The sequence below is a fragment of the Salvelinus namaycush genome, chromosome 30 (genome assembly GCF_016432855.1).
Source record: "Salvelinus namaycush isolate Seneca chromosome 30, SaNama_1.0, whole genome shotgun sequence".
Lineage (NCBI taxonomy): Eukaryota > Metazoa > Chordata > Actinopteri > Salmoniformes > Salmonidae > Salvelinus > Salvelinus namaycush.
Window position 1 is genome coordinate 34375228 of NC_052336.1, and position 17622 is coordinate 34392849.

Here is a 17622-nt window from a genome sequence, read left to right on the forward strand (position 1 = left end):
TTCTGTGACTAACGTTCCATCTCTGTGGTACAGTTGATAATCATCGCTATGCACGCTAAAAAGCCAATCTTACAGAAGCATATACACAACATGACTAAAAGTATGTGGACACCTGCTCATCGAACATCATTCCAAAATCATGGGCATTAATATGGAGTTGGTCCCCCTTTGCTGCTATTACAGCCTCCACTCTTCTGGGAAGACTTTCTACTAGATGTTGGAACATTGGAAGGAAGTCCCTGCAGTATTCAGCCACAAAAGCATTAGTGACATCGTGCACTGATGTTGGGTGATTAGGCCTGGCTCGTAGTCGCAGTCACCTGAAATGCTTTTAATTAACAGGTGTGCCTTGTTAAAAAGTTCATTTGTGCTAGCTGTGCCACTAGAGATCCTGGTTCGAGTCCAGGCTCTGTGGCAGCTGGTCCTGACCAGGAGACCCATGGGGCGGCGCACAATTGGACCAGCGTCATCTGGGTTAGGGGAGGGTTTGGCCGGCAGGGATGTCCTTGTCCCATCGCGCTCTAGCGACTCCTGTGGCAGGCTGGGCGCATGCACGCTGACACGGTCACCAGGTGTACGTGGTTTCCTCCAACACATTGGTGTGACTGGCTTCCGGGTTAAGCGGGCATTGTGTCAAGAAGCAGTGTGGCTTGGCTGGGTTGTGTTTCAGAGGACACACGGCTCTCGACCTTTGCCACTCCCGAGTCCGTACGAGTTATAACGATGAGACAAGACTAACTACCAATTGGATACCACAAAATTGGGGAGATAAAGGGTAAATAAAATAGTTTTAAAGATGTCTTTAACTCTTAATATGTTTGAGACAATCAGTTGTGTTGTGACAAAGGAGGGGTGGGATACAGAAGATGGTCCTATTTGGTAAAAGACCAAGTCCATATTATGGCAAGAACAGCTCAAATAAGCAAAGAGAAATGACAGTCCATCATTACTTTAAGACATGGTCAGTCAATCCGGAAAATGTCAAGAACTTTTAAAGTTTCTTCAAGTGCAGTCGCAAAAACCATCAAGCGCTATGATGAAACTGGCTCTCATGAGGACCGCCAAAGGAAGACCCAGAGTTACCTCTGCTGCAGAGGATAAGTTCATTAGTTACCAGCCTCAGAAATTGCAGCTCAAATAAATACTTCACAGAGCTCAAGTTACACATCACATCAACTGTTCAGAGGAGACTGCATGAATCAAACCTTGTTGGTCGATTTGCTGCAAAGAAACCACTACTAAAGGACACCAATAATAAGAAGAGACTTGCTTCGGCCAAGAAACACAAGCAATGGACATTATACCGGTAGAAATCTGTCCTTTGGTCTGATGAGTCCAAATGTAAGACTTTTTATTTATTTAACCTTTATTTAACTAGGCAAGTCAGTTAAGAACAAATTGTTATTTACAATGACGGCCTACCAAAAGGCAAAACGCCTCCTGCGGGGACGGGGGTCTGGGCTCATTTAAAAAATATAAATATAGGACCAAACACACATCACAACACTACATAAATAGAGACCTAAGACAACATAACAAGGCAGCAACACATGACAACACAGCATGGTAGCAACACAACATGGTAGCAACACAACATGGTAGCAGCACAAAATCATGGTACAAACATTATTGGGCACAGTCAACAGCACAAAGGTCAAGAAGGTAGAGACAACAATAGATCACACAAAGCAGCCACAACTGTCAGTAAGAGTGCCCATGATTGAGTCTTTGAATGAAGAGCTTGAGATAAAACTGTCCGGTTTGAGTGTTTGTTGCAGCTCGTTCCAGTCACTAGCTGCAGCGAACTGAAAAGAGGAGCGACCCAGGGATGTGTGCGTTTTGGGGACCTTTAACAGAATGTGACTGGCAGAACGGGTGTTGTATGTGGAGAATGAGGGCTGCAGTAGATATCTCAGATAGGGGGGAGTGAGGCCTAAGAGGGTTTTATAAATAAGCATCAACCAGTGGGTCTTGCGACGGGTATACAGAGATGACCAGTTTACAGAGGAATATAGAGTGCAGTGATGTGTCCTATAAGGAGCATTGTGGGCAAATCTGATGGCCGAATGGTAAAGAACATCTAGCCGCTCGAGAGCACCCATACCTGCCGATCTATAAATTATGTCTCCGTAATCTAGCATGGGTAGGATGGTCATCTGAATCAGGGTTAGTTTGGCAGCTGGGGTGAAAGAGGAGCGATTACGATAGAGGAAACCAAGTCTAGATTTAACTTTAGCCTGCAGCTTTGATATGTGCTGAAAGAAGGACAGTGCACCTTCTAGCCATACTCCCAAATACTTGTATGCGGTGACTACCTCAAGCTCTAAACCGTCAGAGGTAGTAATAACACCTGTGGGAAGAGGGACATTCTTCTTACCAAACCACATGACCTTTGTTTCGGAGGTGTTCAGAACAAGTTTAAGAGCAGAGAAAGCTTGTTGTAGAGCATTTAACACAAAATCCGGGGAGGGGCCAGCTGAGTATAAGACTATCATCTGCATATAAATGGATGAGAGAGCTTCCTACTGCCTGAGCTATGTTGTTGATGTAAATTGAGAAGAGTGTGGGGCCTAGGATTGAGACTTGGGGTACTCCCTTGGTGACAGGCAGTGGCTGAGACAGCAGATTTTCTGACTTTATACACTGCACTCTTTGAGAGAGGTAGTTAGCAAACCAGGCCAAAGACCCCTCAGAGACACCAATACTCCTTAGCCGGCCCACAAGAATGGAATGGTCTACCGTATCAAAAGCTTTGACCAGGTAATAAAAATAGCAGCACAATATTGCTTAGAATCAAGGGCAATGGTGACATCATTGAAGACCTTTAAGGTTGCAGTGACACATCCATAACCTGAGCGGAAACCAGATTGCATAACCAAGAGAATACTATAGACATCAAGAAAGCCAGTCAGTTGATTATTGACAAGTTTTTCCAACACTTTTGATAAACAGGGCAAAATAGAAATAGGCCTATCATAGTTAGGATCAGCTTGATCTCCCCCTTTAAATAAAGGACGAACTGTGGCTGCCTTCCAAGCAATGGGAACCTCCCCAGAAAGGAGAGAGAGGTTAAAAAGGTTTGGAGATGATAGGGGCTGCAACCTTAAAGAAGACAGGGTCTAAACCATCTGACCCAGATGTTTTTTGGGGGTCAAGTTTAAGGAGCTCCTTTAGCACCTCAGACTCAGTGACTGCCTGCAGGGAGAAACTTTGTTGAGGGGCAGTGGAAAAGGAGGTAGAAGCATCGGGGATAGTCGCATTAGAAGGGGTGGGAGATGAGGAAATGTTGGACGGGCAAGGAGGCATGGCTGAGTCAAATAGGAATCCTGACTTAATGAAGTGGTGATTAAAGAGCTCAGCCATGTGCTTCTTGTCAGTAACAACCACATCATCAACATTCAGGGACATGGGCAGCTGTGAGGAGGAGGGTTTATTCTCCAGGTCTGTAACCGTTTTCCAGAACTTCTTGGGGTTAGACCCACAGAGAGAGAACTGCTCCTTAAAGTAACAAACTTTGGCCTTCCGGATAGCCTGAGTGCACTTGTTTCTCATTTGCTTGAATGAGAGCCAGTCAGCCTGAGTATGCGTGTGCCGATCCTTTCGCCAAATGCAATTCTTGAGGTGGAGTAACTCTGCAAGATCACAGTCAAACCAGGGGCTGAACCTGTTTTTAATTCTAATTTTCTTTATGGGGGGCGTTTGTTAACAATACCCCTGAAAATATCAAAAATGAAGGTCCAAGCATCTTTGACAGAGGGGATCAAGCTGATTCTATACCATTTTACAGAGGCCAGTTCATGAAGGAAGGCTTGCTCATTAAAGTTTTTTAGCAACCGTCTATGACAAATCAGGACAGGTCGTTTCACTGAGCAGCCATTACGAATACAGGCTGTAAAACAGTGATCACTTAGGTCATTACAGAAAACAATAGACTGATACCTATCAGGATTATTTGTGAGGATAACGTCGGGGAGAGTAGCCTTTTCTGGGTGTTTGGAGTCATACCTTGTGGGATTGGTGATAATCTGAGAAAGATTTAGGGAGTCCCATTGCTTTAGGATTTGGTCAGGTGGTTTAAGCATGTCCCAGTTTAGGTCACCTAGCAGGACAAATTCAGACTTAGTGTAAGGGGCCAGGAGAGAGCTTAGGGCAGGTAGTGTACAGGCCAGTGCTGATGGAGGACGATAGCACCCAGCAACAGTCAACAAAGAGCTATTTAAAAGTTTAATGCTTAAAACCAGCAAATCAAATTGTTTGGGGACAGACTTGGTAGAGACAACTAAGCACTGAAGGTGATCCTTGGTAAAGATTGCCACTCCCCCACCTTTGGAAGATCTGTCTTGCCAAAATCCTCTGAGGATCCTACCCCCTTGAACCATCTTCCTCCACTTTTCTTTTCTCAGCATAGGACACCCTCTGCACTACTCTAACCCTGGCAACCTCAACCTGCCTCTCTCGCACCGGACACTTCTGATCCCCAGCCCCATGAGCACCCCTACAATTAACACATACCGCTTCTTTCCCCAATAATACACATTCCTTTGAATCAAGCCCTTCTGCATACTTCTCACACCTAGGAACCTCCCTCCTACACACTGCTGCCTCATGCCCATAAACTTGATACCCCTAACAACGTAATGGATTTGGCACAAAAGCGGGATAACTGCGGGATAACTGAAATATCCAAACATCACTTTGTCAGGCAAAGACTCAACTCAAAAGGAACAGACTGACTTTTCTGTTTCACCACTCAAGCCAACCTGTCTGTGTCGCACTGTTAGGTTCTAAATATCAGAGTAAGAAATTGAAGGACGCTATGAAAGCTCCAACCAAGTTTATTTGCCCAAAAGATCAAACAACTGAACAGACAAAGACATATGTGACCCGATTCAGGAAACTAGGCGTATGTCGCAAGTCACGACTTCACAGCAGAGCTGTTTGAAAGTAAAAAATGTTTTAATCAAAAGCATTTTTTGTCAGAAATGCCTTGTTGAACATGTGAACTTTCATGTGCCTTAATATCAAACTTGTATGCCATCTGTAAATACGAATACAATTGTTAAATGAGGAGCCTAGTTGGTTTAGGCACAGAAAAAGAGCGCAACCTTCCCGCTAATCATGATTGGCTGCGATAATGAGTGGGCTGGACATGCCGAGAGATGAGTTTGGATTGTTCGACCATATAGCACGTGTCTGTCTATTGGAGCTGGTCAGTATGTTTAGGTAATCGTGTCGAACGTGGCTTTTACTTCTTTTTTTTTAATCGCGTAGTAAAACTGCATAAACCTAATGTCAAGTTAAAGTGTACTGTTAGCTAGCTAATGTTAGCTGGCTGGCTCGCTAGCTAACGTTATGTGTAAGCTCTCCACTTTCTGGAGGACCGAGTTTTGAAATCAGTAGAATTCAAGTTTGATAGCTAAGGAGATGGAGAAAACACCCGTCTGGATTACATCGTCAAACTAAGGCAACCATGCATGGCATCAGACAGGAGATGCGTCCAACCATGATGTGTACTGGTAAGATTCAGATATTACACGTTTCTAATTTTGACAGAAAGTGGTTTCATTTCAAGTGTACTGTTAGCTAGCTAATTTAAGCTGGTTGGGTCGCTAGCTAACGTTATGTGTATGATCTTATTCTTCGTATCTCAGACACATTTGCTTGACTAGTTATAGCCATATAACCTGGTTGGTTAGCTACCTGCAGATTCATGCAGGGTAGTAACGTCATGAATTGTGATTATGGTCCATTGTTTAGCTAGCTAGCTACATGTCTTAACAAAAGACTCCACTCTAATTTATACAAAGTATTTTCATTTCAAGTTAATGTGTAATGTTAGCTGGCTGGCTCACTAACTAACGTTACATCATGCTTTGGGATTCATTGTTTACCTAAGTAGCCATCTAGCGAGATTTCTTAACAAAAGACTCTCGTCTTAGTGTGCCAGAGCGCAGAATAACTGATGCATTTTGAATGCTCAACACCTGTTGAATATGTCCGGTGTCAGTAAACGTTAGCAACAAAGCGTGAATCAATTGTTGCCAGCAGCACAGTTAGTCACCAACACTCTGGATAACATGAAAAAAGCCTAACCAGCTCTTCTAGGGCGAGTAAAATGGTCAGAGTGGGGTGTTCTCTCATTATGTGTCTGGAAGTAGCTAGCCAATGTTAGCCAGTTAGCTTGGGTGCTTGACTGTAGTTGTGAGGTCGGAACAACCCCACTAATTGGCCAGAGCGTCCAGTGTGCGCCTGGAACGTGAAACCACAGGGCGAGTAATGTTCAGTGAGCTGTTCTCTCTCTCAGATGTCTGGAAGTAGCTGGCAAGTCAGTACAGAACGGTTGGATCAACCCTTAAAGAGATGGGTGAGGCTAAGGCTTAAGAGGCTGTGAACAATGCTGAATGGGTGTAGACAAAGTAGTGCTCTCCAATAGTAGTACCAATACATTGAAAGATGGTTTTCTCAAAAGTGAGTTTACAAGTTGATCAACTTTCAAAGCAGAAATACTTTTCCATTGTCTCCTCAAATGCAGTGTATGATGTACCATTTTGTAGCTCTGTCTCTACTTTTACCCAATGTAAAAAAACAGAAATTCAAATGTTGCTACGTAAGACCGAATCCAGGTGCTGAGTCACATATTTCCACCAGTGGTAGTATATATACACCCCAATTTGGGTGACGTCCTCCTTCTCTCTAAACATTACATCTCTATTGCTAGGCAGGAAATTAAGTGACGCTGGCAATAAACTGTTCCTTCTCCCTTAATGTGCCATGACCTCGACCCCCTTCCTTACTAATCCACATCTCTCCATCCTTATCAGTGCCTGCCACATGTGATTCTTTCCCTCACTCAGTACATTCCAAGCTTAACTGCATCCACCATATACATTCCTCCTACAGATAACCATTAACTTCTGGTGTAGAAACCAGACTATGGCACCCTTCATGTCTCTAGTATAACTAATGATTAATAATATTTAAAGTAAAAAAATCCGAACCCATCAGCACCAAATGACAAGCATCACAACCACCGGGAATCTTCCCCTTCAGTTGGTCTACTTTCACATTTACCCCAGTAATCACTCCTTTCAATGGCGCCCTTTTCTTGAGAAAAAATAAGTGACAGCTCTTGTCCCCATTCGCGCAGCACCCGCTCCCTCTGACTGGCAGAAACAAACAATTACCACAAGACCTCTTAACTTCACCGATTCCACAACACCCAACAATCAGCCAAAAGGCAGAGGTCCACCTTCTCCAAAAATTCCACTTCTACCGTCACAGTCTCATCTTTATCCTGACCATCGGTGCAAGCCTCGGCCTCCGAGAACTTCCCCACACCTACCACCTCCAATATGTCGCCCTCATTCACTTCCATTCAACCTCGATCCGGCGTACGGCTCACTCGGTTTACACTTTCCACCATTCTTCGACAAACCATCTCCCTTTTTTCCGCCATCTTCAACCGATTCAAGCTCCACCTCCCTCACTCACTTCAATCTCCTCCGCCTCTCTATTTCTCTCCATATTCCAAGTATTATTGCACTTCTCCTGACATACATCTCGTTCATGCCCTCTCAAGGGACACCATTTTACAAAGCCCTGTCCTCACCTACACTACTGTTCAAAAGTTTGGGGTCACATAGAAATGTCCTTGTTTTTGAAAGAAAAATTATACTTTTGTCCATTAAAATAACATAAAATTGATCAGAAATACAGTGGACACAGTCATTTACAACATTAACAATCGTAGCTGGAAATTTTTTAAGGAATATCTACATAGGCCCATTATCAGCAACCATCACTCCTGTGTTCCAATGGCACGTTGTGTTAGCTAATCCAAGTGTATCATTTTAAAAAGCTAATTGATCATTAGAAAACCCTTTTGAGCTCAGTCAGGCGTGCGCCCGTGAGAGGTAGCTGCGTTCCTTCCTTTCTAAAGACAAAGGAATTCTCCGGTTGAAACATTATTGAAGATTTATGTTAAAAACATCCTAAAGATTGATTCTATACATTGTTTGACATGTTTCTACGAACTGTAATGGAACTTTTTGACCTTTTCGTCTGGCTGTGAATTTGGACTTGTGAACTAAACGTGTGAACAAAAAGGAGGTATTTGGACATAAATGGACTTTATCGAACAAAACAAACATTTATTGTGGAACTGGGATTCCTGGGAGTGCATTCTGATGAATATCATCAAAGGTAAGTGAATATTTAGAATGCTATTTCTGACTTCTGTTGACTCCACAACATGGCGGGTATCTGTATGGCTTGTTTTGGTCTCTGAGCGCTGTACTCAGATTATTGCATGGTGTGCTTTTTCCGTAAAGCTTTTTTGAAATCTGACACAGCGGTTGCATTAAGGAGAAGTGGATCTATAATTCCATGCATAACACTTGTATCTTTTAGCAATGTTTATCATGAGTATTTCTGTAAATTGATGTGGCTCTCTGCAAAATCACCGGATGTTTTGGAAGCAAAACATTACTGAACATAACGCGCCAATGTAAACTGAGATTTTTGGATATAAATATGAACTTTATCGAATAAAACATACATACATTGTGTAACATGAACTCCTATGAGTGTCATCTGATGAAGATCAGTGGTTAGTGAAGGTTAGTGATTAATTTCATCTCTATTTCTGCTTTTTGTGACTCCTCTTTGGCTGTAAAAATGGCTGTCTTTTTCTGTGACTAGGTGCTGACCTAACATAATCGCATGGTATGCTTTCGTCGTAAAGCCTTTTTGAAATCGGACACTGTGGTGGGATTAACACATTTATCTTTAAAATGGTGTATAATACTTGTATGTTTGAGGAATTTTAATTATGAGATTTCTGTTGTTTCAATTTGGTGCCCTGCACTTTCACTGGCTGTTGTCAAGTCAATCCCGTTAACGGGATCTCAGCCATAAGAAGTTAACTCTTTAAGGCTATGGTGGATGGCATCTAAAAATATATATAATTGCCTCAAGGGGTGAAATAAACTCCTTCACGCAGAAATAGGCCAGGGCCATTATGTTTTATGTGAGGATGGCTTAAAAGTGTGCACTTGCTTCCAAGCCTAAACAGTTCAGATAACAGTGCATATATTATGACAACATTTTGTGACGGTTATTGATCATTTTGGACTTCGTTTAGTTTTTTTCAGGCTGTTCGGGCACACAACATTGCTGAGGAGATCTTAGTCGCACAATTTTGCATCTGACTAGGATGTTTGGTGCAGTATTTCTCGAATGAGAAATTTAGGATGAGTCATCTCTCGTTGAACAACATCAGGCACTTCATTAAAGAGTCCCTACTGTTGACCAATCACCGATTAAGTGGCGTAAACTTCGGCTTTCCTCAATTTTTGGGGTGTGCCAGTAGTCATTAAATTTGCACAAACAGTTCCGAACTGTTTTGGCTGGGAAGCATGCGGACCTTACCCAGTGCCCTCCCAAACCCTGAACAAATGAAGACAAGGGAGCTTCAGTGGGCACTCCTAATGGGCGAGTAGGACATACAGGAGGAGTGGTATAGGGATGAGGGAGCTCCCTGGCGTTGGCCAGGGATATGGTCACATTCATGTTGCTGTAAACTATAGGCTGATCTGGTCCTACTTATATGTATTCTTTTATATATGTTATATGTAAATAGTTCCCAAAAGCTTTATGCTTTTACTGACTGCCTACTTGTTGTCTTTCTTGTTCACAAATACCATCAAGACCTCCAGTGGTGTCAGGTTACAAACGGACTGCTGCTGGTCCACTGTACATCAGTTCACTTCAGCGTACAAGAGAATGGAGTTTGACGTTTAACATTGTAGCCCTGAGGGACACGATATGATTACACATTTGCTGAGAGTTGCAAAGAAATAACATAACCTGCAAGCTTGTATGAAATACACACAAACTGTTAAGCTAAATGATTTATGCATTAGTCCATTTGGCTGGGTGGCACATGGGCCGAGTCAAGCACAGATTTGAGAAATGTCTGTTGTCCCTTCCAGAGATTGGACAGTTTGATGAGCTGGTGATCCCACTTCTCTGCATCTCGGGGCATAGTGTCTATCAACAGGGCACATATACATTATCATCAGCATGAGGAAGGAGGAGAACATGATCAGAGGGAGAGTTACTGGGTGATAAGGGGTTTCTCTAGCCATGTGTGTCAAAATATATTGGATTGGAATTATTGTGACCGGACTACGTCATTGCAAGTCGAAGACTTGATCAAATAGAGAGATAACACATGCATACATTCACTATGTTTACATTCTGAGCTGCCATGTGGAGCAGGTTGAAGGCTCACTACTTGTCTGTGGCGTTCATGCGGACATTGTACTTGATCAGGAGGGCCGCAATGTGCATGTGCTGTAGAGGAGAGAAGAGGACAGAAGAAAAAAAGCAAGAGAGACAGAGGACATGATTTAACATCCTCATGACATGCCTAAAGACTGATGACATTCACACTAATACATATGTAGGCTTTCCACTATGTCTCATCACAGAATGGGCAATATTTTATGTGATGGACGGGATGGTTTTCTGAACTAAACAATGCATAAAATGTCTTCTAAAGCCTGATGACATCCAAACTGTTACATAGGACACAATGTCAGAGTATGTGTTTTGTATGCGTCATCTATGTCTATGTAAAAACCTTATAGCAAACCGTACAGCATGTAAAAGGTCTTCAAGGGCCTGATGTATTCTTTGTAGTGACTCACCCCATATGAGGCTGCGTTGCGCAGGGAGATGAGCCTCCTTTGACCTGAGCGTTGTCGTCAGCCCCGTGCTTAAGGAGAGCAGCATCTCCTTCCAGCTTGTCCTGGATGCCCGTGTCTCCCTCCTTCACCATGTCCAAAGACATGTTACCATCACAGTTCTTCTTGGTGGGGATACACACACAGATAGATTAGTCATTAAAATGTATGAAAAGCATTTCACGTAAAAGGATATCTATATATATATATATATATATATATATATATAGCATGGTAATGACCATTAAAAAAAGCATCCAAGTAGCCTTCAGTCAATCAAACAATTATTTTTGAAGATCCAATAGGAAAGGCACAGGAAGGAAGACTAACCTTGAGCCTCAGCAGATTTCTTAGCTATTTTCCCTTGGCTGCAGCCTCAAAGAGAGGGGTGAAATTCACCAACAGCTCAGCGACATCAGTGACAGTGGGAGCAGACACACAGGGACGCTAGAATACAGAACATTTAAAATGTACTGTATGTATGTAGTGCAAAACTAAACTCGATGATAAAGATGTATTCAGTCAATGCAGAACTAAAGCCAACTGAAAGACTGTAGGGTGTACTAGTCAGACAACACATAACCAAATGTAGAGAGTAAAATATAAAAAAGAGAATCTTTGCATTTAACCAATATGCTGTACTAATGTACCATTGATTTTCTGCTAAGTTTGTCCATCTCGGATCCTCTCTGCTAAGAAACATTGTGGGAACTTAGCCTGGTGACATCAGCGGCCTGCAGCGCCACTGTAGTCAGCTAAGCAAAGTCTCTGGAGCTCTGGCAACAGGAAGCCTGGAACACACAAGTGGAAGTAGGATAAATGGCATGTGATCAATCAATCAAGTTTATTTTATATAGCCCTTCGTACATCAGCTAATATCTCGAAGTGCTGTACAGAAACCCAGCCTAAAACCCCAAACAGCAAGCAATGCAGGTGTAGAAGCACGGTGGCTAGGAAAAACTCCCTAGAAAGGCCAAAACCTAGGAAGAAACCTGATTAACAACGTAAGTGGTTACACTAATGAAGGAATTTGAAATGTCCATCCTTGTTTACATGAGACGCTAGCGGAGTATAACGTTTTGTCTGTGCAGCAGTGGTGGCAGCGTTGCTTCAGGGGTCAGGAGACTGGAACACCCAGGAGGACCTCAGGTAAGTGGCATGTCAACATAAACCGTAAATGACACTCACGCGCCAATAAGGAAGTATGGAAAAAAGATTAGCTCTTTGCAGGACTTCCTCCTGGGCGGCATCCTCCCATTGTCTCTGTTGCCTCCATTCTTATTGCAGATAAGATAACAGCCAATTACAGGCCACCAGGTGGGTAGAGCTGTGTCACACTGTGTCTGAGTCAAGTCCCCTGAATATAACGAACGCTACCAAAACACAGCACATCCAGTGGCACACCATAACATTAACACTGGAGCAGTATTCATAGTTCAAGTCACACTCAATGTCCAATAACTACTCACTCTGTCATGTTGCAGCTGTGACAGTCACACCTGGATCCATACAGAAGGTAGTCCTGCAGAAAGGAGAGGGAAAGGACACACGCAGGTGGTTATCTGAACATTTTAAAGAAATTATAAATGAATGGCCTGTCTTGGTTTGAAGCCAACTCACCACGTCAAGGTACGAGTGGGTTGTTAGTAGACAAAGACAATGTTAGTTAACTTAGGGATAGCCCCTTTTCTTTCAATATTCGCCTAAATGACATTCCCAAATCGAACTGCCTGTAGCTCAGGCCCTGAAGCAAAGACATGCATATTCTTGGTACCATTTGAAAGGAAACACTTTGACGTTTGTGGAAATGTGAATTGAATGTAGGAGAATATAACACAATAGATCTGGTAGAAGAAAATACAAAGATAAAAAACTACTTTTTTTTTTCTACCACCATCTTTGAAATGCAGCAGAAATGTCCCTGTTCCAGCCATCACTCTGGTTGTAAATCCAATGGTGTCCCACATACATGTCAAAAGATGGCAGTGTATGTGCAAAGTTTCAGATGGATAACTTTAAGTATGAGCGAGCTACAGGACATTTAGTGTCACCCAGGTACATTATGGCAAATTGTGAAGGACACATTTGCATTCATATTACATTTTTCTACAAGAATATCGTCAAATCTGTATACTTGGACTTTGATTTAGCTTTTCCAGTATTATTAACCATATTATAAGTTCAACATTTACAAAACAACCAGTTTTTATAACTTCATAACGCTCCATATTCTTATAATTTTTGTCCAAAATTAAAAGGCATGCTGTTGTACAAGGCTAGTAGCTACATTTTACGACAGATACATGGTTACAGGATACTCCCTTAAAGCCCAGCTCATTGGCTATCTAGCTAGTTTTGTTTGACCCCGATTGGTGCTTATTTGACCAAGATAGTCGTTCAAGTGAAGACCGCCCGCGTCGTCGGCGTGCCATGAAGGCATCGCTCTGACCAAATATGGTGTCCTATAGATATACTACACCCCAAATGATATAGTGAAGTCTGGTTACATTCTAGGATCTCTGAAGAATACATACGAACGCGATTTGACTGGTTGAAACAATGTTTAGGGTGAGATTTTCACAGATTCCTTTCTTTCCAAATTGAATGAGTGGAAATACAAAATCGATCGTGCATTCTATATGGAACTTTTTAGGATGTGAAAAAGGATTTTATCTCTGGGACCCTTTGGATGATAAATCAGAGCAAGATTTCAGAATGTAAGTACACATTTCACCTTCAGAGGTTAATTTATCAACCCTATTGCGGTGAAAAAAGTGTTTTGTTGTTAGGAGCTCTCCTCAAACAATAGCATGGCATTTTTGGGCAGTAATAGCTACTGTAAATTGGACAGTGCAGTTATATTAACAAGAATTTAAGCTTTCAGACGATATAAGACACTTATATGTACCGACATTTGTTGTTTCTCTAAAATCTGCGTTGGTGACACATGGCGCAGCATTATTTACAACTGTCCCGTTGACGGGACGCCAATCCCTGTAACAAAGATGCGGTAAAGAGATCAATACAACGAATGCAGGATGCCGTCATTGGCGGAAACAAAGTGGATATTTCGTTTTTTCCTTCCCCAATTTTAACTTCTTTCGACATGTTTCCAGTTTGTCTCCTTTCATGACCTCAAGTTACGCTTGAGTATTCTGGGTGATTCCATCGAACACAGTGTCGTTGTGTTCAGGAACAGGTGTCCTGAACGGGCATAACTATGATCGATAGAGTCTGACGCCACACTTTCCTCACATACATCCGCCATCACAGCTATATCATTGTGATGTAGGCCTACATCTGACACAAAATGAGTATCATCATGCATATCTAGCATCACAGTGACATCGCTGTGATCGATGTCTACATCATCATTTTCAACTACCTCATCCTCAACACAGTAAGTTTGATCATGTGCAGCATGATAAACATTGTCACTTACCTCTGTGCTTACCTTACTCCTTTGTTTTTCCCCTGGGGCCTTGTGACCGCTTTTGTAGATGAACTGGAAAGGATAGCGAGCTAGCTAGCTATCCTCGATGACATTGATTGTGGGCTAACCAAGTTAGCTAGCTATAGCAAATCACAAGGGAAACTGACAAGATTTCTAAAATCAACTTTATTTTCAAGAAGATTTAGCTAGCTAGTTATTTATTACACAAAATTAAAACTACAACTCGATCACCAACTTACAAAAGTCTAGAGACGGCATATGAATAAATAAATAAAAATTCCTTTGTATTGTCGAGATCACGAAAAGATTTGATGATAGATTGACAGTATGGCTGAGGCAGCAGAGCCCACGGTGGATCAGCACATCCGTTTTTATTTTGAATAGGGATTAACCCAGGCAGAAATGACATTCTGTCTGTCAGTAAAAGATGGCTTCCAGTTTTGGCTCCAATACATTCCAATTTTAAAGACATGTAAAAGTGTGGTTGCACTACTATTTTACATGGATTGAATGTGGAATGTTCAGTGCAAGAAAAGTTAACTTTGAGGTCTGCGGTTGCAGACTACCAATTAAAGTTTACCAACGTTTACTAGACTACCAATAAAAGTTCATTTTAAATCTCTTTAATAGTTTTAACGGGGACGTTGGCCTGTCAATAGCAGCAACAAAACAGTCACAAACAACAATTAAGTAGTACATAAAAAAACTATTTGTAAAACAGGTAAAATTAATCATGTTGAGGTTTCTAAATTCTGCAATATTTCATGTAAGCAAAAGTCTATTTGTTATTTCAGCCACAAATGGTGGGCAAAATGTTGAGGTGCTGAAGTACAGCTCCGCCATTCATCTAGTTATTAAAATCATCTCACTGACATACTGTAACATGTGTTGTTTGTTTGAAATTTGTCATTCCTCAGTTTGCCATTGTTTGCCTTTTATTGCTGTAGCTTTGATAAGGCCCAGGCCTATACACTAGCACAGTGGTTCCCAAACTTTTTATAATCCTGTACCCCTTCAAATGCTCAACCTCCAGCTGTGTACCTTCTCTAGCACCAGGGTCAGCGAACTCTCAAATGTTTTTTTGCCATCACTGTAAGCCTGCCACACACACTACATGATACATTTATTAAATGTTTGACACAACCCGGCTCGTGGGAAGTGACCAAGAGCTCTTATAGGACCAGGGCACAAATAATAATATAATAATCAATAATTTTGCTCTTTATTTAGCCATCTTACATATAAAACATTATTCGTTCAACAAAAATGGTGAATAACTCAATGAGAAGGGTGTGCCTGAAAGGATGCACATACAGTGTATTCATCCCCCTTGGCATTTTTCCTTTTTTGTTGCATTACAACCTGTAATTTAAATCGATTTTTATTTGGATTTCATGAAGCGAAATAATAAAAATTACTTGTTTGAAACAATTCTATAAAAATACAAATGGAAAAGTTGTGCCTAAAGCCCCTAAATAAGATCTGGTGCAGCCAATGACCTTCAGAAGTAACATCATTTGTTAAATAAAATCAACCTGTGCGCAATCTAAGTGTCACATGATCTGTCACATGATCTCAGTAGATATACACCTGTTCTGAAAGGCCCCAGAGTCTGCAACACCACTAAGCAATGGGCACCACCAAGCAAGTGGCACCATGAAGACCAAGGAGCGCTCCAAACAGGTCAGGGACAAAGTTGTGGAGAAGTACAGATCAGGATTGGGTTATAAAAAAATATCAGAAACTTTGAACATCCCACCATTAAATTCATTATTAAAAAATGGAAAGAATATGGCACCACAACAAACCTGCCAAGAGAGGGCCGGCCACCAAAATTCATGGACCAGGCAAGGAGAGCATTAATCAGAGAGGCAACAAAGAGATCAAATATAACCCTGAAGGAGCTGCAAAGCTCCACAGCGGAGATTGGAGTATCTGTCCATAGGACCACTTTAAGCCGTACACTCCACAGAGGTGGGCTTTATGGAAGAGTGGCCAGAAAATTGCCATTGCTTAAAGAAAAAAAATAAGCAAACACGTTTGGTGTTTAGAAAAGGCATGTGGAATACTCCCCAAACATACGGAGGAATGTACTCGTCAGATGAGCCTAAAATTTAGCTTTTTGGCCATCAAGGAAAACGCTATGTCTGGCGCAAACCCAACACCTCTCATCACCCCGAGAACACCATCCACACAGTGAAGCATGGTGGTGGCAGCATCATGCTGTGGGGATGTTTTTCATCGGCAGGTACAGGGAAACTGGTCAGAATCGAAGGAATGATGGATGCCGCTAAATACAGGGAAATTCTTGAGGAAAACCTGTTTGTCTTCCAGAGATTTGAGACCGAGACGGAGGTTCACCTTCCAGCGGGACAATGACCCGAAGCATACTGCTAAAGCAACACTCGAGTGGTTTAAGGGGAAACATTTAAATGTCTTGGAATGGCCTAGTCAAAGCCCAGACCTCAATCCAATTGAGAATCTGTGATATGACTAAAGATTGCTGTACACCAGCAGAACCCATCCAACTTGAAGGAGCTGGAGCAGTTTTGCTTTAAAGAATGGGCAAAAATCCCAGTGGCTAGATGTGCCAAGCTTATAGAGACATACCCCCAAGAGACTTGCAGCTGTAATGGCTGCAAAAGGTGGATCTACAAATGATTTACTTTGGGGGGGTGAATAGTTATGCACGCTGAAGTTCTGTGTCTTATTTCTTGTTTGTTTCACAATAAATATTTAGCATCTTCAAAGTGGTAGGCATGTTGTGTAAATCAAATGATACAAACCTCCAAAAAAATCTATTTTAATTCCAGGTTGTAAGGCAACAAAATAGGAAAAATGCCAAGGGGGTGAATACTTTCACAAGCCACTGTACAGTCCGGGATCTGGGAATAATGGTCATTTCAGTTATTGAACCATTGATTCTATTGTTGGATTATACAATGTATAAATGTACACCAAGGTAATTCTTTGTCATGCCTCATTTTAGGAGGATCAGATGGTGACAGGGGTCTCAGCAGAGTCAAGCAGCCAGGGAAGACCAGACTGTGAGAGGTGAGGTGAATTTTTGCAGACAACACTTTATCCTCTCTGTCCAGCAAACACTGGACAAGACAGATACTATTTTCAAACTGTATCAAGGGTTGATAGAGGCTTTACCCGATGACACAAAACATGTGATACAAAAAAAAATGTAAGACACTATTGATGATGAATGGATACAGATATGTTAGAATGCCCGGTCATGTTCATATCATCTCAGACATAAATTACTGCCGTTTAAGACCATCCATATAACTATATGCCAGTGAAACTGAATATCATGCACTCAGAAATGTTATTATTCTGCTGGAGGTGTAAAGCACAAAAGGGGACACATTTGCATATGTTGTGGTCTTGTGAAGGCTGGCTGACTACTCT